We start from the raw sequence: 21,894 nt of genomic DNA on the forward strand, positions 1-21,894 counted from the left end.
TAGATGTACGGTTTTAGCGATTGATGGGTCATAGAATGCTCAGCAGATGACAAGAAAACCGAAAGATGGTAAGGTGGACGGAAACGTTGACTGCCGTGTGACGTTGCCAAAAAAGACGGTTATAATTAAATGGATATGTGAAATTATAAGTTTGTATAATGCTACTATAAAAAAAATTGACAAAAGAATTTATTATGAACAAGAGGCCTTATAGGTCACCTGAGCATCATGCAACAACTTTCCAATGATTGAGTTTGGTTCATGTTTTAAACTAGACACCATTGCATTCAAAATTTTGAAACAAAAACCGTTACTCATCATAACTATGCACTTAGATTTAACGTATTTTCACTATAATCAATAGAGGCTAGCCCCGCCCTAACACAAGAACCCTAACCCTGGGGCCATAAAATTCACAAATTTGAAAGAGCCATTCTTACTCATCATAACTATGTGCTTAGTTAATTTATTTAATACCCAGAAGCAGAGAAGAAGGTTTTCAAAGAAATAATGTATTTTCACTATATAATCAAGAGAGACCCACCCTAACACCGGAACCCCTGACCCTGGGGCCATAAAATTCACAATTTGGAAAGAGCCATTCTTGCTTATCATAACTATATGCTTATTTAGTTTATTTAATACCCAGGAGCAGAGAAGACAATTTTCAAAGAATTAATGTATTTTCACTATATAATCAATAGAGCCCCGCCCTAACACCAGAACCCCTGACCCAGGGGCCATAAATTCACAATTTTGAAAGAGCCATTCCTGCCCATCATTACTATATACTCAGTTTATTTAATACCCAGGAGCAGAGAAGAAGATTTTCAAAGAATTAATGTATTTTCACTATATAAATCCATAGAGCCCCGCCCTACCACCAGAACCCCTGACCCAGGGGCCATAAAATTCACAATTTTAAAAGAGCCATTCTTGCTCATCATAACTATATACTAGTACTCAGTTTATTTAATACCCAGAAGCAGGGAAGAAGATTTTCATAGAATTCATGTATTTTCACTATATAAATCAATAGAGTCCCGCCTTAAAACCAGAACCCCTGACCCAGGGGCCATAAAATTCCCAATTTTGAAAGAGGCATTCTTGCTCACCATTACTATATACTAAGTTAGTTTATTTAATACCCAGAAGCAGAGAAGAAGTTTTTCAAAGAATTAATGTATTTTCACTATATAATCAATAGCGCCCCAACCTAACACCAAAACCAATGACCCTGGGGTCATAAAATTCACAATTTTGGAAGAGGCAGTCTTGCTTATCATAACTTCTAGTATATACTTAGTTAGTTTAATTGATACCCAGGAGCAGAGAAGAAGATTTTCAAAGAAATAATGCACTTATATTATATGATCTATAAAGCCCCACCCTAACCCCAGAACCCTTGACTCTGGGGCCATGAATTTCAAAATTTTGGTAGAGGACCCAATGCTGATTATCATCTTGCCAACAGTTTGACTGCTAGATGTCCAGGGGTAAAGAAGACAATTTTTAAAGATTGCATTAATTTTGGTGGTTTTGGTCCCACCCCTCAGGCCCCAGGGGGCAGGGGCCATGATTTTCACAATTTTGTTCCCTTCAACCATAGATGCTGTATATCAAATTTGGTTGAAATTGGTCTATCCGTTCTAGAGAAAAAGCTGAAAATGCTCAAAAGTTTACGACCGATTGACGACGAACGACGGACGACGGACAACGACGGACGAAAACAGACAGCAATAGGTCACCTGAGTGACTCAGGTGACCTAAAAAAAGAGCGTGCAATGGGAACCTGGATTTCTTTTTTTAAGATGCGGCGACTACCATAATCACACGTTATATAATTATATAATCCGATATCTTAAAAAGTATAAATCGTGTTGAATTGAAATTTTTAGGTCTGATTGGAAATAAATTTACCTTTACATTACTTGTAACTACGTGACATTACTTTTAAATCAACCCTCGTATAAATAAAAACAAGTGGCGTTCTGCGGAGCACTAACATAGATTGATCCAACACATAACAAAATACCGCCTTCTCATTGGCCTTCCTTTGGTCACGCCTATCTTAAACAGACATTTTCAATAAAATACGTTCATATAAAACAATTTTTTTCGCTATTCTACAAAACGCCGGAAAAATCTTTACTATTAACAAGAGAACAACAATAACATGTTCACAGACAAAGCAAGTTTTACTTCCTATAAGATGATACCGATAGCTATGTTACACACCTTTTGCATTGCCATGATTATAAATTCCATTTCGTAAACGTATTTCAAAATCCATCCGACCAAATCACAACAAATATGACATAGATCTCTATGCTTTTTGAGGACAGAAAACAAATCACGTGTTGCTGCTGACTACAGATAACGTTCTGCCGTAACAATTACTCATTATTAAAGCGATTGGTTGGTATCATTAGAGCACTGTTGTATTCTGAGTTTCATACGCATAGTTTTATTGACTGCATTGAAAATCAAACAGCCAATTGCTAACTAATACCATAATCAAGTCATTACAAACTTTTGCACGTCCCATGAAGCAAACTGTTAAGCTAGTGCTCATACTAAAACGATAATAAGTATGCCTCACGCAAATATTTCGTATATATATATATATATATATATATATATATATATATATATATATATATATATATATATATATATATATATATATATATATATATATGCAATGTTTTTCTTTTCATTTATTTCATTATTTGACAAAAACATTATATTTGTTTCATATTCCTATGAGGAAATTATTTTTTATTGCTTCTGTATCATGTTGGAATTCGGAGTATCAAAAGTATCAAAAATAAATATCAAAAGCTTGAAGATCGATTCGATGGTCGGTAGGATTTCTAGACAAAATACACAAAAATTATATGTCAATCAAATCAATTTATCCAATCCCACGGTTAATTTAAGATGATTGACAGGGGTGCGAAGTCCAGATAAATTTTAAGGAAGTACTTATTTTATCTACCTTTTATGAAGAAATCAATTGTTGGAATCATTTTTAAATTTATCTCTAAAAAAGACATTGTAAATGTAAATATGCATCCAAGAATGTAAATAAGCAGTACAGTAACCATGTAGTATCAAGTTGTTGATACATGTACCTGACTACATGTAGGCCTACCGTGCATGTAAAGGACATTCTGACTTCACTAGTTGAGTGGACTACCTGATGAAAATTGATGAAATCCACTGTTTACATATATATCTTCTGTGACATTATTGAAGCCAAAGAGATTACATATTCTAGAAAGCCAAAAAATAAGAACCACAAAGCATCAAAATCCGCACCGTATTCAAAATTTATGAATTTTTATCAAATGATAGTCTAGTATGTGTACGTTGTAAAACAGTTTATTTTTTAACAATATCTGTTATGGTTTTTCTTTTATAGGTGTTTAAAATAAACATTGTTTTTACGAGTAAAATACTATGACGTTATGTCGTTGACGTTAAACACGTTAAAATCATGATGTCGAAATTACTTATATGATGTAACAAATTTACAATGATGGAAAATAATCCTCAAAATTAGGATTAAAATAAAAATTGAATATTTATCGAGTGTTTTAGGGGTGGTGAGGTGAGGTGGTGGTGTTTTTGTTGTGATAAAAGAAGTGCACGTGTACTAAGCTGAAATTTTCAGCAATTGTTTAGATGATGTCATTTTTCATTAAAAATTATTTTTCTTAAATAAAATAAGTTATCCGAGATATTAAGGACTTTATTCCGCTCAGTATTTTCCTACGGTAAAAAACAAAAACCACAAAAAATAGTTAGCATATATACATGTATAGGGAAAAAAGCAATCAATAAGGTTTCACCCGAGGATGCATATAGAATACATTTTATATAAACATTGAATAAAAATCGGGTTGAAAAGTGGATCAAGTTTGGAGACTTCATTTATCAGGTCGTCAATTTGAATGTCATTAAAGTTTTCAGCAGTTTCCCCAGACAGCTCCCTTGAAACAGTGTTATAAATTTTTAATACGATATTTCATGTTATAAGCAGTTGACAATAAGAAAGGTTAAAGGTGAAAGTGGGTATCCTTCCCATGGGCGTCGGAACCGGGGGCTATGGGGGGGGGATGCAGAATTTTATAAATAAAGGACCTGACCAAAATACGCTCAAATTCTCAAGATCGAACGTCCTTAAAGACCATCCTGACCTGATATGGTGGAAAGTTCATATTGTTCATCAGGACGATACTTTCTTTGGCTTTCTTTGAGACGATGGAATAGGAAAAGGAAAAAGGCGTGTAGAATTAATCCTGAAACAGTTAAAGCAATAATTCCATAAAAGTACCAAGCACCTTTGCCATTTGTAACTATACACCAAAATACGACAATAGCAATATTTTCTATGTAGTAAAAAATGTAAAAGGTAGCAGTGAGTTTATTTTTGTTGCTCTTCTCGACATTCTCAAACAACTTGTATTTGCAAAAGAAAAAAATATTTGCAAAACTTCCTAGCAATAACAACATTTTTTCACGCCTAGTTTGATCTTTGTCTAAAACTCTATTTTTACAACTTGCAGTGATAGCTATTACAAATGTGATAGCAATATGAACAGCAAAGCAAATGGCAGAATACATTCCTATTTCAGAAACAAGCAACGCTAAAAGCATAACTCTTGGTCCAATTTCTGCAATGCGTGATAAAAAAGACACTATTTTTGTCGGTAAAGTGAGCTTTCCAGTGTCTCCTTTCTCAACGTCATGTTTAAAGTTGTACATTGATTTTGCAATTCCCAGAGCAGATCCAGCCAGTGCAAAATATCTGATGTATTCTACAAAGAAGCACATTCTTAATACATCATGATTTATAAAGGCAAGATACGAATATTGTTTCATTCAGATGACATAAAGCACATGCATAGCCCACAAAGATTTTGAAAATGTGATTTTGGAAAAAAAAATACATAATATATCTGAAAACCAAAGTGAGCGACGGCTGGAAAAACTATTTTCTACAGGGATCGAATAACCTCCTGAATTTGAGTTATTTTCCGGCTTTAGGGGTGGGCCGACTGTGGTTTTATTGTGTGAAAACTACCATTGCGAAACTCTTCATTTTTATACCATATATAACTTACATTAACTTCAGCGTATATGCAAAATTTGGGAAAAATCTATAGTCCAGGTATTCTTAAGGGACTGTCTCAAAATACAGGTAAATTTACTATAGGATTATATACTTTTTAGCACTTTAGAGCGTATTGTACAAATACTACAATAGCCTATTTGTTAAAACTATAATATATCATATAATTTTAATATTATTTTAATCATATATTCAAAACCCTCTGATTGGCTTTACATTGGTCACATGATTAAGAATATAACAGAATATAGACTTCAGTTACTATTTAAAGAATCTGAAATGCATATCAACTGGATGTTTTTTTAAATGGAGGTAATTTTCTGTAAAACAAAAAAAATTAATAGTAGTGATTTTCACAATAATAGCTAATACAGTATAAAAAAATATATTTCAACTTGTAAGTAAGTAAGTAGATATTTTATATTATAGTGACATGTGGATAGACAACAAGTAAATACAATATAAACGTATAAAGATAGCGCATATGATGGATATTATATTAATTTGATTGAAGTAAATATTTTTGCCTTAGTGAAAAACATAAATTTCAAAATTTGGCAGTTTGTCTCTGATGATTTTTCATTTTAATGTTTAAATTTTCAAATGGAGCTACATTTCTGTTTAAATCAACATTATGAAAAAAAAAGTTTCTCTAATATTTTTGTAGATTTTACAATGAAATAAAAATGTATTTAAATTTGTAATGTTCTGTAACTGATAAGACGTAGCAATGGTCTGATTTAGCTAATACCTAATATTAGAACATATTGAATATCTTTATCAAAACTGATACAAAAGATAATTAGAAAGATGTACATATGTAGTTTTTTCAATTAGGAAATCCTCTCAATGACTCAAAAATTGAAAAGGAAACACATGTACATGTATAGTAAACAGCTAAATCTATTTTATTTTTTTATTTTTAGTCTCTAAGTGTTTAAGAGAGAAAATTTTTGGTTTGATCCCATTTTTCAAATTGTATTTTATCAACCTCTGCAAAAAATAATAAAACAAATAAAGCCCTTTAATTCTGGCAATCCATAGATATATCAACCTCAAAGAAAAGCATATTGACTTCGCTCTTCCTGCTCGGTCAATATGCTTTTCTGTGAAGTCGATATATCTATCTCATCAGAGGGCTATATTTATATAATGAGTAATACTACATTGTACATTATATGTAAGAAACACAAAATTCTACGTCTTGTTATCAGAGGGGGCATCTCAAAATGCAAAATTTGACAATTTTCCTGTTTTTATAGAGTACTTCAAAAATATAACAGGCAGAAGAAATTTATAAAAGCATTTTCAAGAGCATATGCTTATTACTTTTTCTTTAAAATATTTTATTACCCATTGAAGAGCTTCAGTTTATCATAACGTCAAAAACACACTATAACGACGTCAACTTACCCGTCAATCGCAAAATCGGTTAAAAAAATCAGTTATATAAAATTATACTTACATTTTTAAACCTGTTATTCTTAAGCTTGTTTAATCTTTTTAACCAAGTATGATGCGCGAAATATTTTGCAATGAAAACCAAAGTCGGCCCCCTTAAGTAATTTGTGTAGAATTCAATAAAGTACGAGGTTAATGACGTCGGAATTCCAGAATTGTCCTCCTTCATGCAATATTCTTACATGATTCATAATATTCTCAACTCATATATATATATATATATATATATATATATATATATATATATATATATATATATAACGTTATATTTACTTTTATAAGGATACTCACGCCCCAGCCCGGGGTTGAACTCTCGACCTACGGAATCTGTCTCCTAACGGTACAGGTACAGCGCGTTAGACCACTCGGCTATTTAGGCAAGTTAAAAAACTTGCTTTCGATGCCGATGGAATTCTCACAACGCTGCCCTACACTACACGGTCATTGAGAATAAAAGTGAGATACAGTTATTCGGATATTAGTTTTTAGAGGATCGTTATGAAAACGTGCATCCAACTTCTAGGCTGAAATATGTAGTAGTATGTTGTTCTATGCAACTTCGAAGTAAATTTAAATCATGCATATGTGGATTATATGATATATTATAATTCTTATCGTTTTTCACACACACTATCCCTCTCTCTCTCTCTCTCTCTCTCTCTCTCTCTCTCTCTCTCTCTCTCTCTCTCTCTCTCTCTCTCTCTCATTCGCATAAAGAGAGAGAGAGAGAGTTTTTGACCAGACTTGGTTCTGAACTTTTTGTGAAAATTTCTGATTAGTTATATCTAAAGATTAAAACGCTTAACCCTTCATATTTTTTTTAAACACAAAACATTTCTTTTTAGCAGAAGAACTATAATGTTCACAATGTCTTATAGAATATTGCCCTGCAGTAATTTGACTAAAACGTACATGTTAAATTGGACGACAATAGAATAGAATGTCTAGAAAGCATAGAATGTCTACCAGAGATGACACACTTTGACTTGCATGTCAACGTTGAAATGAAAATACTTTTCAATTTCCTCTGCATTATTCAAAAAGAAGTTCCTGGTAAAATATAGTTAGCTATATTTAAGTATAGATTACTGAAGATACATGTAACTAAATAAAATGTGAATTAAAGTTTTCACTAAAGTACAATGTAAATAATGTAAGTATTTTGTTTGTAGTAAGATACGAAAGCCCAGAAGGCTCATTCGAGATTCGAGTTTCCAAATACGAGAGTCGAAATTCGAGATTCAAAATTCGAAATTCGAGATTCAAAATTCGAGTTTCGAGATTCAAGATCCAAACGAACCAATCAAAAGCGGGTTCAACATTTGATTATTTCCCTTTATTATGTTTTTACTATCAAGAAATAGTTCAATATAATTATATCAAATGGGTCATTTGATTAAATTACAATGCAAGAAAAAGTGTTATATATATTAGAGGGAAATTTAAATAATTAATGGAATTTTGATCAGCAAAAAATATTTTTATTTGTATTATAGATTCTTAAATATTAAATAGATTTCATATATCAGGAGTATATATACTTTTGAATTGTCTAATAAACTTAATTTTTATGTATTTCTTGTGTTAGGAAAACCACAGGTACTTGTGAAAGGTACCACCCCCCCTCCCCCCTCGATATTCAACCCTAGGGCTTATTGGACATTTTTTTCACAAGTTTTATTTATTAAACTTATTCATCATGTATACAATAACAAAAAATTGTAAAATCCCCAGAATAATCGCTCAACACCCCCCCCCCCAAATACCCACTATACATTATAAGAGAAGGATATGCCACTCCAGTCTGTTTACGTTGTACCCCCACTGGTGTTAAATGCATTTATTTTGTGTTAACTTTATATGTCGATTCACACTGTCTCTACATATACAATGTATTTCCAGGGGCGGGTCCAGGAATTGAAGTTAGGGGGCGCCAGATTCAGGTAGGGGGTCTGGGGCCGCCTTGAGTCCCCTAGTTGGTCCAGGGCAAAGCCCTGGTGGGGGCCCAGGGGGCGAAGGCCCCGGAAGCTCTTGGATTCTAGAGGTTTTGTAGGGTAAAAATGAGGTCTACCGAATAGACATTTAAAACATTTTCTCGACAAACTATGTTTTATGCTAACTTGGACAATTTTAAGGGGGCGCGCGCCGGGTGCCCCCCCCCCCTTAAATCTGCCACTGATTTCTGTCTTAGTCCATGCTATCGGACTGACTCTGCATCACGTAATAATCCCACATTTTTTCCGTAAATAGCTTTCTTTCTTGTAAAGTGGGGTAATAAATAGTGTTTTTTTGTTTTGTTTTTTTGGTTGAGCGATTATTCTGGGGGTTTTACGCCAGCGTTTTTTTTCGTATTGTAAGGCTACACATAACAGAGAAATAAGCCCCGGGGTTCAATATCAAGGGGGGGGGGGTCTTGTCCACACGTACCTGTGTTTTTCTAAAAATTAAGACAAGAAACATGTATTGACGTAAGCGTCAAAAATCGGCCGCAAACCAATTAATGTTCCTTTTATGAAGCAACTAAAGACTATGGTGGTCTGTTTTTAAAATATCTTATATTTATCTTTTAATATATATCCTCGTGATATTAAAAGCTTGTGCTCTACATTGCATGATTTTCTTAATTATATAATGCATGTTCAACTCTGCGTCAACAACTTTTGAACCGTGGGCCTGTATGGCATTTGCATTAAAAGTTTAAAACTAAAATTAAATGTAATCTACAACTAGATATGCAGTGTAGTTTAATTTAATAAAAATGCAGCAAATATGTTGGTATCCTTGCTCTCTCTTAGAGGAAAAAACTAAACTCCCTCTAGATCCGCCACTTCATTTCTTCTCTTTGAGTTGTAGCGGGAAAATTCTTGGCACATTGTAAAACGTGCATTATCCTCGTCTGCTAAGGGCCGAATCTTGTAATATTTTGTAGCCTGCTAAGTCTTTTAATGAATTTACATTTAACCATATTTTTCAAAATGTTTATATGTGTACATATGTACACGTCATTTTAAAATAAATACGTACAACAAATCCCGTTTGAATAGACAAAGTAAAATTGTGTAATATACATAACGCGGTCTTTGATTTAGACTACGCCCAACACATGTCTTAATTTTCTCCGCACTTCAAACATAACTAAATCTCTAAGTCAGTATTGGATGAATTATTTACCTCATTCTTCGTAAGAATTTTTAATTTTATGTTTATTGTGCGTTTTTCTTTAACCTTAAGACCGTCTTTTTAATATACTATTATATTAATGTTAAATATTTTTATTTAAATTGTTTTAACTCCGCAGAAACGCACATCGACTTCGAACTTTCATATCATATAACCGACCATCTCCTGGCGGCCGGTAATTTGTCATCAATACAAAAATATAATTATATACTCCTGATATATGTAATCTATTTAATATTTAAGAATCTATAATATAAATTGAAATATTCATTGCGGATCAAAAATCCATTAATTATTTAAATTTCCCTCTAATATATATAACACTTTTTCTTGCATTGTAATTTAATGAAATGACCCATTTGATATAATTATATTGAATTATTTCTTGATAGTAAAAACATAATAAAGGGGAGTAATCAAATGTTGAACCCGCGTTTGATTGGTTCGTTTGTATCTTGAATCTCGAAACTCGAATTTTGAATCTCGAATTTCGAATTTTGAATCTCGAATTTCGAATCTCGTATTTGGAAACTCGAATCTCGAATGAGCCTTCTGGGCTTTCGTAGTAAGAAGTTCAAATAGATATTTTTTTTTAATTTCTACAAGCAAATTTTGACATTTAAATGAACTATTTTTGTTTATTTGCATATTTTTATTTTTTTCAATACATCCTTGGTAAGTTAATTAGGCTAATTATATCAATGCTGCAAATCTACAAACAAGTTTAGAGTAAAGTTAAATCTATAGTGACTCAAAAGGATCAAAGTATTAATTATTGTTAAATATAGTAAACTATACATGTAGATAACTTTAGTATATTTTTGTTGGGGTATTTATTAGAATTCAATTTTTCTAGGTGGCGTGGGCTTTTTTACGGTAATATAATTTGATTTGAATGGTTTTTTTTAATGATTTATCATATTCAGAGGTAAAGTACACTAAGGGTTCATTAAGATGAACACTAATGCTATTTTTTTTTTAAATGAGTCAAATTTAAACATATTCATTAGAATACATTTTAACTTACTAGTACTTGTCTCTTCCTCTTCTGTACTGCCTATGTTGATATAAATTTGAACAATTATTTGTGGTGCAGACTCAAACGTTGTTTCAATCAAACCCAATAAAGATGCCAATCTAACCAGATCCCCTGTCTCTTCGTCTTCTTCTGGCCCCCTAGCTAGAACTATTGTCAGCCTGATAAAATAAAAAAATTAATTTGTCTACTACAAAAGATGATCATTACACTAAACCTCTTAACAATATCCATGTAAAACAATTTTAAGTGATAATTGCGCATTTTCTTATTTAAATAAAAGGAAGTGAATCTTTAAAAAACCGCTTACACAAATAGTTGAAGTAACGGTGAGAGGAAAATACAGAAGAGGAAAATCTTCATCTCCAAGGGATCTTTATTTTCTCTTGTGACCATTATCGTCGTTAATGCTAGCACATTTGCAAAAACTGGAAGTCCCGTGAATATTAGAGATAGAATGAAATTATCAATGCTGCTCTCACGCCAGTAAACGTATATAATATTGATGTCACTTGCAAGATCAACTAGAAAAAAAACAATTGTTATCAGTGTCCACGAAATATGCTTCGAACTGTCTTTCCAATTTTCAGCATATATGCAGTTAACTTTTCCCTTGAATTTCTTTGACCAATAAATGTACGCTACAATACAGGTGATAAAAGTTACCGCAGCGACGGACGAGAATGTTATAATCAAGTCAATGGTAATAAACTTGAGGATTGAAGGACCTGTAATGAAAAAACAAAACATTTTCAACATGAATACCCATTAAAAAATAAAACTTTTTTTGAAAATCTACATAGATGATATTTCATAGATTCCTTATTTACAAAATACTTGTTACCCAATATGAAGAAAAAAATGACGTTGTGCATGGTGTTGAATTACAACTTCCATAGAAAATGTAGAAATTAATCCATTCTGTTTTTTAAAAATCATATACATGTAGTTCGATATTTAAAGTCATTTCAAAATAGAACTAGATGCTGTCATGAGACAGTAATACCCGCACTAAGGTGTTTGCCTCTAAATACACACTCCTTCATATTGGGCTTTCCAAGGAAAAAGTCAAAATAATTCTATAACTAGATGCTGTCATGAGACAGTAATACCCGCACAATGGTGTTTGCCTCTAAATACACACTCCTTCATATTGGACTTTCCAAGGAAGAAGTCAAAATAATTCTATAATTATCACCGTACATGTATTCGTCAAATTGAACATAAAATTTTCAGGTGACCATCTATGAGCCTCATATATGTATTTTGAATACTTAATTCATTACCAGTCTGAAATAACAGAATTTAATTAATGATTGAAGTAAATTACTTAATTAGATTCAGATAAATATTTTGCCCATAATTTGGAACTTTTTAAATTTACTTTCTCAACGACATAAAATATTATTTTAGTACAATGCGTTTTTGATGAATTTATCAAAATATGCAAACTGATTTTAGTACTTGGTCAGGAAAAAAACCCATTGAAAATACAACCCAATTAATTTGTCAATGCCTATCTCTCTCTCTCTCTCTCTCTCTCTCCCCCACCCACACACACACACTCTCTCACTCTCACATTTTTTAAAAATAGACCTAGATGGCAAAGTTATGTTAAAACATAGTTTATTATGATAGTTTGAAATTTGTTCATGTACTAAACAGTTTTACGTGTGAACATCTTATTTTCTACATTCACATTGGGTTTGCGTCACCCATTATCATATTTATAGATATCACCTCTCGGCACACCTCGGCCGATTCATACTGGCAACGGAATCCGCAAAGGTTTGTCGAATGAGATTATTTAGCACATGTTTGCTGATGATGCAGTGTGGTCAGTTAAAATCATTTGTGTTTTAATTGGATTATATGGATTATATTTCATGAATTCGTTGTCACGACCTGACATTCGGTAAGTACAAGATTTAGTATAGATTGCATAAAAATAAATAAATGCAAATGGTTAGGCTGAAGTTCAAAAAGGGTCAAAGATCATCGCATGCCACAGTCGACAAATTTCACATTGTCAAGTTATCTCCCGTTGCGGACATTCAGTATATACAGGCGCAGATCCAGAATTTTTTTTTTTCAGAAAGGGGGGGTTCACACCTCAGTCAAAAAAATCAGCCCAAGATTTCCTGAGAAGCAAATGAAAAATAATAATAAAAACAATGATGGTGGAGTCCCTGTTTTCTAAGGGGGAGGATGTCCAAAGTCATTTTTATTCTCTACAGTACATAGTCTTATTTAAATAACTGCTAATTCCGGGGGTGGGGGGGGGTGTCTGATCTCCCTAGCCACTGACTCCCTGTACCTGAAATGACAATTGATCTTATGACTCCAAAATAGTAGAAAAATTTTTCATTTGACTATATATACATATTTTGTTTCCTATGTTTATGTATGTTTGTCTCTCCACAGAAACTTTAACCTTGCCCATAAGTTTTAAGTGGATTGAGCTATACACATGGCTTCAATATTTCATAGGTAAATTTCTTTTGGCAAAACCTTTTAATGGGTACCACCAATTTTGACCTCTTGATCTCTTGACCTTGGAGTTTGACCCACTTTTACAAGAAAAATACCTTAAACTTGGCCTACGTTTTGAACAGGTGGTGCTAGGACTTTCATGCTCTAACATGTGTAATCATTGTGAACTTTCAACAGGTATAATTATTTTTGACCTAGACCTTAGAGTTGAACCCAATTTAACTTTAACCTTGGCAATAACTTTTGAACAGGTGAGGAAGTTCTAGGGATTTCTCTCTTCTTTCACATGTTTATTCCTTGTGACAAGACTTTCCCTTTGATACCAACAATTTTGACCCTTTGACCTTGACCTTGGAGTTTGACTTACATTTGAGAAACTTCAACCTTTGCCAAAAGCTGCCATAACAGTTGCTGTCACAGCAAACAAACAAATTACTAAAAAAACACAGTATACATGTACATATTTTATATTCAACAGATATACATCTGGTCATATCTCTAGTTCTCCCTTGAATGAGACATGGTGATATAAATTTTAAAAAATAATCATGATAAGAGTTGAAAAGGTTGTGCATATTAAAATATACTAAGCTCTGCGGATGAATTAGATATACCAGTTTAGCTTTATTTTGCTACCCAAAGCACCTTGATTAACTATTTATAAGCATACTGTTTTCTGAAATGTACTGATTTCTGTTGTACATCTGTTTGTCTGCAAACTTTTCACATTAACTTCTTAAGAACCACTGGGCCAATTTCAACCAATTTACATTTAAATATGCAGGGGACTTTTTCCACCATAAATCTTCTTCTCAAGAACAGCAAAGACATTTATTGTCCCCCATTTTCGCTAAAGGTAGGGTACATTAAATCTCATTTGTTTTTCAATCTGCCCATCTGTCACAATAAATTTAACCTTGGTCATATGGTCATATATTTTGAATGAGAAGAGACAGGACTTTTATATTAAACATGCGTATTAGTATTAAATGGGACAATACCATTCTAAATACACTATGATTTTTATTACCCATGACCTTGAAGTTTGACCTAATTTCATAAAGAAATTAATTGCTTTAAATTGATCATTTTGAAAGATAAATGAAAGGGCATTCATATTACCTGTGATAAGACCTTTCCAAATGTATCATGACTTTTTGACTCTGTGACCTTAACCTTGAAGTTTAACTTAGTTTTCATTAATGTTGTATTTCCTTTTCATTGAGAAGAGATTCGACTTTCACATTTCAAGTGAACATTACCCAAAACAAGATGTTTCCCAACATGCTATGATTTTTTACCCCTTGACCTTGATGTTTTAAAAAAATGAGGATAAAGTATCAGTCACATTATCCAGCGATGGGATATACGATGAGAAACCGATGCGTTTTTTTGATGAAAATGGCGTGGTTGCCGGTCGGACACCACTAGTAATCGGACGGTGACTGAGGCCATTTTGCGAATCGGTGGGGTCATCGTTAGGAAATAATTCGTAGTTAAAATTCAGCGATGTCTCCAACGATGCCTCACATCGCTCCTCATCGGCAACTCATCATTAACAAATCTTTCAAGGATCGGCCGATGTATGGCCGAGCATCGTCCAATTCCCGTTCAATCTGAGGTCATCGGGGGGTTGAGTGGTGTTCAACAGATAACGGCCGATCATCGGTCGATGTTCGACCAAACATTAGCCTGTAGTCGACCGATGTACGAAAGATGTTCACCAATGTAAGAGCGATGTAATATACATCGGCCGATTATCCTGGAACATCGTTTTATGATTAGCGATGCATCGCTGGGCTTTTGTAAGTCCGGCCGGCAACCACGTCATTTTTATCATAAAACGCATCGGTTGCCCATCGTATACCCATGGCTGGATAATGTGACTGATACTTTAAGGACTACTTGGCCGAAGTGGACCGATGTTGGAGCATCGTTAACACCACAGATTACCACCGATTACCACCGGTCTACGGCTACCGGCCGGGAAATGTGACCTAGGCATTAGACCACTGTTTAAAACGAAAAGGGAGTTTAGGGAAGACTGGGCTTTTTCCATAAAAAACGTCATTTTTTGACCCTCATTTGACCCCCCGGGCAAAATCATAATTCCGAAACCTAACAGCACATCTACATGACCCCACCAACTATCTTCCAAAAGATGATTAGGCTGCTGAATAAAATGTAAGAGGAGTTCAGGGAAGATGGGGCTTTTAGCATAAAAAACGTCATTTTTCGACCCCCATTTGACCCCCTGGGGCAAACTCAAAATTCAGAAACCTTAATACACATCTGCATGACCCCACCAACCATCTCCCAAAAGATGATTAGGCTGCTGAGTAAAATGTAAGAGGAGTTCGGGGAAGACGGGGCTTTTTGCATTAAAAAAGTCATTTTCGACACCCATTTGACCCCCCAGGGCAAAATCAAAATTCTGAAACCTTACTGCACATCTACATGACACCACCAACCATCTCCCAAAAGATGATTAGGCCCCTGAGTAAAATGTAAGAGTTCAGGGAAGACGGGGATTTTTGCATAAAAAAACATCATTTTCGACCCCCATTTGACCCCCCGGGGCAAAATCAAAATTCCAAAACCTTACTGCACATCTACATGACCCCACCAACCATCTTCCAAAAGATGATTAGGCTGCTGAGTAAAATGTAATAGGAGTTCAGGGAAGACGGAGCTATTTGCTTAAAAAACATCATTTTTCGACCCCCATTTGACCCCCTGGGGCAAAATCAAAATTCAGAAACCTTAATACACATCTGCATGACCCCACCAACCATCTCCCAAAAGATGATTAGGCTGCTGAGTAAAATGTAAGAGGAGTTCAGGGAAGACGGGGATTTTTGCATAAAAAACATCATTTTTCGACCCCCATTTGACCCCCCGGGGCAAAATCAAAATTCCAAAACCTTACTGCACATCTACATTACCCCACCAACCATCTCCCAAAAGATGATTAAGCTACTGTGTAAAATGTAGGAGGAGTTCAGGGAAGAAAAGTGTGACAGACGGACGGACGGACGGACATGAGTAACAACAATATACCGGAACTTTCTTTAGAAACTGCGGGTATAATTATCACCGTACATGTATTCGTCTAATTGAGCATAAAATTTTCAGGTGACCATATGATCTATGAGCCTCATATATGTATTTTGTATACTTAATTCATTATCAGTCTGAAATAACAGAATTTAATTAATGAAGCCAATTACTTAATTAGATTCTGATAAATATTTTGCCCATAATTTGGAACCTTTTAAATTTACTTTCTCAACGACATAAAATATTATTTTAGTACAAAGCGTTTTTGATAAATTTATCAAAATTTGCAAACTGATTTTAGTACTTGGTCGGGAAAAAAAACCCATTGAAAGTACAACTTAATTAATTTATCAATGCCTATCCCCCCACACCATCACACACACACGCTCACGCTTTCTCTCTCTCTCTCTCTCTCTCACACATTTTTTAAAATAGACGTAGATGGAAAAGTTATGTTAAAACATCATTTATTATGATAGTTTGAAATTTGTTCTTGTACTAAACAGTTTTACGTGTGAACATCTTATTTTCTACATTCACACTGGGTTTGCGTCACATTATCATATTTTTAGATATCGCCACTCGGCACACCTCGGCCGATTCATACATATCTAATGAAGGAGACAAAATCGGCAAAGGTTTGCCGAATGAAATTATTTAGCACATGTATGCTGACGATGCAGTGTGGTCAGTTAAAATCATTTGTGTTTTAATTGGATTATATGGATTATATTTCATGAATTCGTTGTCTGGACCTATGACATTCGGTAAGTACAAGATTCAGTATAGATTGCATAAAAATAAATAAATGCAAATGGTTAGGTTGAAGTTCAAAAAGGGTCAAAGATCATCGCATGCCACAGTCGACAAATTTCACATTGTCAAGTTCTCTCCCATTGTGAACATTCAGTATATACAGGCGCAGATCCAGATTTTTTTCCGGAAAGGGGGGGGGGGTGTCACACCTCAGTCAAAAAAAAAATCCAGCCCAAGATTTCCTGAGAAGCAAATTAAAAATAATAATAAAAACAATGATGGCGGGGTCCCTGTTTTCTAAGGGGGGATGTCCAAAGTCATTTTTATTCTCTTCAGTAAATAGTCTTATTTAAATAACTGCAAATTCCAGGGGGGGGGAGGGTCTGATCTCCCTAGCCACTGAATCCCTGTACCTGAAATGACTCCATAATAGTAGAAAGTTTTTCCATTTGACTATATAATTATACATATTTTGTTTCCTGTGTTTATGTCTGTTTGTCTGTCCACAGAAACTTTAACCTTGCCAATAAGTTTTAAGTGGATTGGGCGATACACATGGCTTCCACATTTCATAGGCTAACTTCTTTTGGCAAAACCTTTTAGTGGGTACTGCCAATTTTGACCTTGGAGTTTGACCCACTTTTACAAGAAAAATACCTTAAACTTGGCCTTAGTTTAGAACAGGTGGTGCTAGGACTTTCTAACATGTGTAATCATTGTGAACTTTCAACAGGTATAAATATTTTTGAGCTTGACCCTAGAATTGAACCCAATTTAACTTTAACCTTGGCAATAACTTTTGAACAGGTGAGGAAGTACTAGGGATTTCTCTCTTATTTCACATGTGTATTCCTTGTGACAAGACCAACAATTTTGACCCTTTGACCTTGACCTTAACCCTGGAGTTTGACTTACATTTGAGAAACTTCAACCTTTGCCAAAAGCTGCCATAACAGTTGCTGTCACAACAAACAAACAAATTACTAAAAAAAAACACAGTATACAACAGATATACTTTTGGTCATATCTCTAGTTCTCCCTTGAATCAGACATGGTGATATAAATATTTTAAAAATCATTATTTTAAGAGTTGAAAAGGTTGTGCATATTGAAATATACTAAGCTCTGCGGATGAATTAGATATACCAGTTTAGCTTTATTCTGCTACCCATAGCACCTTGATTAACAATTTACAAGCATACTGTTTTCTGAAATGTACTGTTTTCTGTCGTCCATCTGTTTGTCTGCAAACTTTTCACATTCTTAATTTCTTAAGAACCACTAAGCCAATTTCAACCAATTTACATGTAAATATGCACGGGAATTTTTCCAACATAAATCTTCTCAAGAACAGCAAGGACATTTATTGTCCCCCATTTTCGCTAAAGGTAGGGGACATTAAATCTCATTTGTTTGTCAGTCTGTCCATCTGTCACAATAAATTTAACCTTGGTCATCATTAAAACAGTTTTAAATTGATCATTTTGAAAGAGAAATGAAAGGGCATTCATATTACCTGTGAACAGATCATGACTTTTTGACTCTGTGACCTTGACCTTGAAGTTTAACTTACTTTTCAATAATGTTGTATTTCCTTTTCATTGAGAAGAGATACAACTTTCACATTTCAAGTGTACATTACCCATAACAAGATGTTTCCCAACATGCTATGATTTTTACCCCTTGACATTGATGTTTTACCAAAATTTCAAAAGAGTGAACTCTCCCAAAAGAGGATTAGGCCACTGTGTAAACTGAAATAGGAGTTTAGGGAAGACGGGGCTTTTTGCATAAAAAACGTCATTTTTCGACCCCCATTTGACCCCCGGGGCAAAATCAAAATTCTGAAACCTTACTGCACATCTACTTGACCCCATCAACCATCTCCCAAAAGAGGATTAGGCCACTGTGTAAAATGAAATAGGAGTTTAGGGAAGACGGGGCTTTTTGCATAAAAAACGTCATTTTTCGACCCCCATTTGACCCCCGGGGCAAAATCAAAATTCTGAAACCTTACTGCACATCTACTTGACCCCATCAACCATCTCCCAAAAGAGGATAGGCCACTGTGTAAAATGTAGAAGGAGTTCAGGGAAGATGGGGCTTTTTGCATAAAAAACGTCATTTTTCGACCCCCATTTGACCCCCCGGGGCAAAATCTAAATTCCGAAACCTTACTACACATCTACATGACACCACCAACCATATCTAGATGATTAGGCTGCTAAATAAAATGTAAGAGGAGTTCAGGGAAGATGGGGCTTTTTGCATAAAAAACGTCATTTTTCGTCCCCCATTTGACCCCCGGGGGCAAAATCTAAATTCCGAAACCTTACTGCACATCTACATGACACCATCAACCATCTCTCAAAAGATGATTAGGCTGCTGAGTAAAATGTAGAAGGAGTTCAGGGAAGAAGGGGCTTTTAGCATAAAAAACGTCATTTTTCGACCCCCATTTGACCCCCCGGGGCAAAATCAAAATTCCGAAACCTTACTACACATCTACATGACACCATCAACCATATCTTAAAAGATGATTAGGCTGCTAAATAAAATGTAAAAGGAGTTCAGGGAAGATGGGGCTTTTTGCATAAAAAACGTCATTTTTCGTCCCCCATTTGACCCCCCGGGGCAAAATCTAAATTCCGAAACCTTACTGCACATCTACATGACACCACCAACCATCTCTCAAAAGATGATTAGGCTGCTGAGTAAAATGTAGAAGGAGTTCAGGGAAGAAGGGGCTTTTAGCATAAAAAACGTCATTTTTCGACCCCCATTTGACCCCCTGGGGCAAAATCAAAATTCCGAAACCTTACTGCACATCTACATGACACCAACCATCTCCCAAAAGATGATTAGGCTACTGTGTAAAATGTAGGAGGAGTTCAGGGAAGAAAAGTGTGACAGACGGACGGACGGACATGAGTAACAACAATATACCCGAACTTTCTTTAGAAAGTGCAGGTATTATAAATATATGTCACACATCTAATGGAGGCATTATGGAGCTTAATCTGTATATTGAGCATGATACCAAAAATACCAAAACATTATAGGTAAGCAACATGTACGTGCCTCACGTTCGTACTCAGTACCGACCGTACACAACCCAACACCAGAGCAAACCCGAAGAGGACCCCGGATTCGCTTCACGGGTTAGCTCAGGGTCAGCTTCGGGTTGGCTTTCAGAAATTTTGGGACCGCTCTGGTATGGAAGGGAATTACCGTCAAAAGTCTATGTATCTTGCTTTTATTCTTATTCTGCCTACTTCTTTATGCTTTGTTGTTATTGTAATTATATGTCACTTTATTGTTTTCATATTCGTTTTTATTACATTTCACTTCAAATGACTTTTATCCTTCTTCATTTTGTCTTTACTTCTATGTTGCTTTATTCTTGTAAATTCATTTTACTTTCTTTTAAATTGATACAGTTTCTTAAATGATTATAACTATTACGAACGTTAACTCAATCACGCAAACAATGAAGCATATTCAATGAAGACGAATACAAGTTGTCCGAATTTAGTGCCGCATTATAACGCTAGGTGGCAGGGGTGTTCGCTAAGAGTGTTGGTAAAATTAGGTAAGCAAACCCGTGCCGGGGTTATTCGAGATTTTTCAATTTTCTGCCTTAATACTTTATTAATCAAGCTTAAATTTTTTAAAGACTGATGTTTGTTATAAGTCCAGGTATGTACCCGATACATGCCATTCCCTCGGAAGTCTCGCTAGATGGTAAGATTTCCCCTGGAAGACTGACTACATAGTGATGCTTCCTTCGGAAGACTATACAGTGGGACTCCCCCGGAAAAGTTTCAATATATAGCTAGTCTTCCGTGGGAAATCTCGCTATATATAGCAATTCGCCCCCATTCCTAGCAACCCCTCCCCCGAATAGTTTTTTTTTTAAATCGTAAAACAATGTTTATATATACTAACGTTTTCAGTTTTTGAAGAAAATTTATCTTCTAGTATATAGGTCCCTGGTTCTATATGAATAAATATTTAAATAATATCATTTTAATATTGTTTTAATATTGTTTTATAATTAAATCATTTTAACCATTTAGTTAAACATAGATAATCTTCACGAGTACATATGGATAAGGACTCTTTCTCCCCCCTCCCCCCCCCCCTTGTTGCAGTCGCCCGCGTGGCACTGTGGTTACGGCGTCTGCTCTATACAGAGTCACGAAGTACAGTAGTAAGGAGTCGACCAGTACGTTGTGGGTTCCAATCCCACTATAGGATGTGGAGTTCGGTCCTTCGGATGAGATCTAGACCGTATTATCCAAGGTCCCGTGTCGCAGTAGGTGCTGGCACGAAAAAAGATCCCTCACTGCTCAATGGCTACAAGTGCCGAGTATATAGGACAAATTTGCAGCTCTCCACCGGCAAGAGGTGGTTTCTCCATTTGAGTGAAAAATTCTCGAAAAGGAAATTATACAATGTACAATCACCAAAGTCTCAATATATATACTGACTTCCGGGTGGACGACCTCCTATGGGGTAAGTTTCATCGGTAGAGGGGAGGGTGGCCACGAAACATTTTCCTAAACGTAACTTTTTACTACTGGAAAAGTTCAGCGAAAGGCTTGTTGCCCCCCATCCCTTATCCCTTACACTTTTTGTTGCAGTACTAATAGTCAATTTATATATTAAAAGTCATGTAATTAGTGGCATATGAGTAAAATTTATTACTGAAAAAAGTTGACGACCCCCCCCCCCCCCACTTCACCACCACCAAATAGAATTTTCG

General features: G+C 34.9%; 1 protein-coding gene and 1 long non-coding RNA gene across 2 annotated transcripts in view; both read right to left on the reverse strand.

The window, feature by feature from the left end:
• LOC134268197 (major vault protein-like) overlaps nt 1-21,894 on the reverse strand; it is a 126,091-nt gene that overhangs the window by 37,130 nt on the left and 67,067 nt on the right. The window lies entirely within an intron of this gene.
• On the reverse strand, nt 13,762-18,681 carry LOC134268193 (uncharacterized). The gene is made up of 2 exons (XR_009992314.1): nt 18,643-18,681; nt 13,762-14,432 (listed from the first exon to the last, which is right to left on the reverse strand). It is a non-coding gene; the product is annotated as an uncharacterized LOC134268193 (long non-coding RNA).

The sequence above is a fragment of the Saccostrea cucullata genome, unplaced genomic scaffold, assembly GCF_032062105.1.
Source record: "Saccostrea cucullata isolate Sc308-1 unplaced genomic scaffold, CSIRO_AGI_Scuc_v1 ctg1252, whole genome shotgun sequence".
In the NCBI taxonomy this organism is placed as follows: Eukaryota; Metazoa; Mollusca; class Bivalvia; order Ostreida; family Ostreidae; genus Saccostrea; species Saccostrea cuccullata.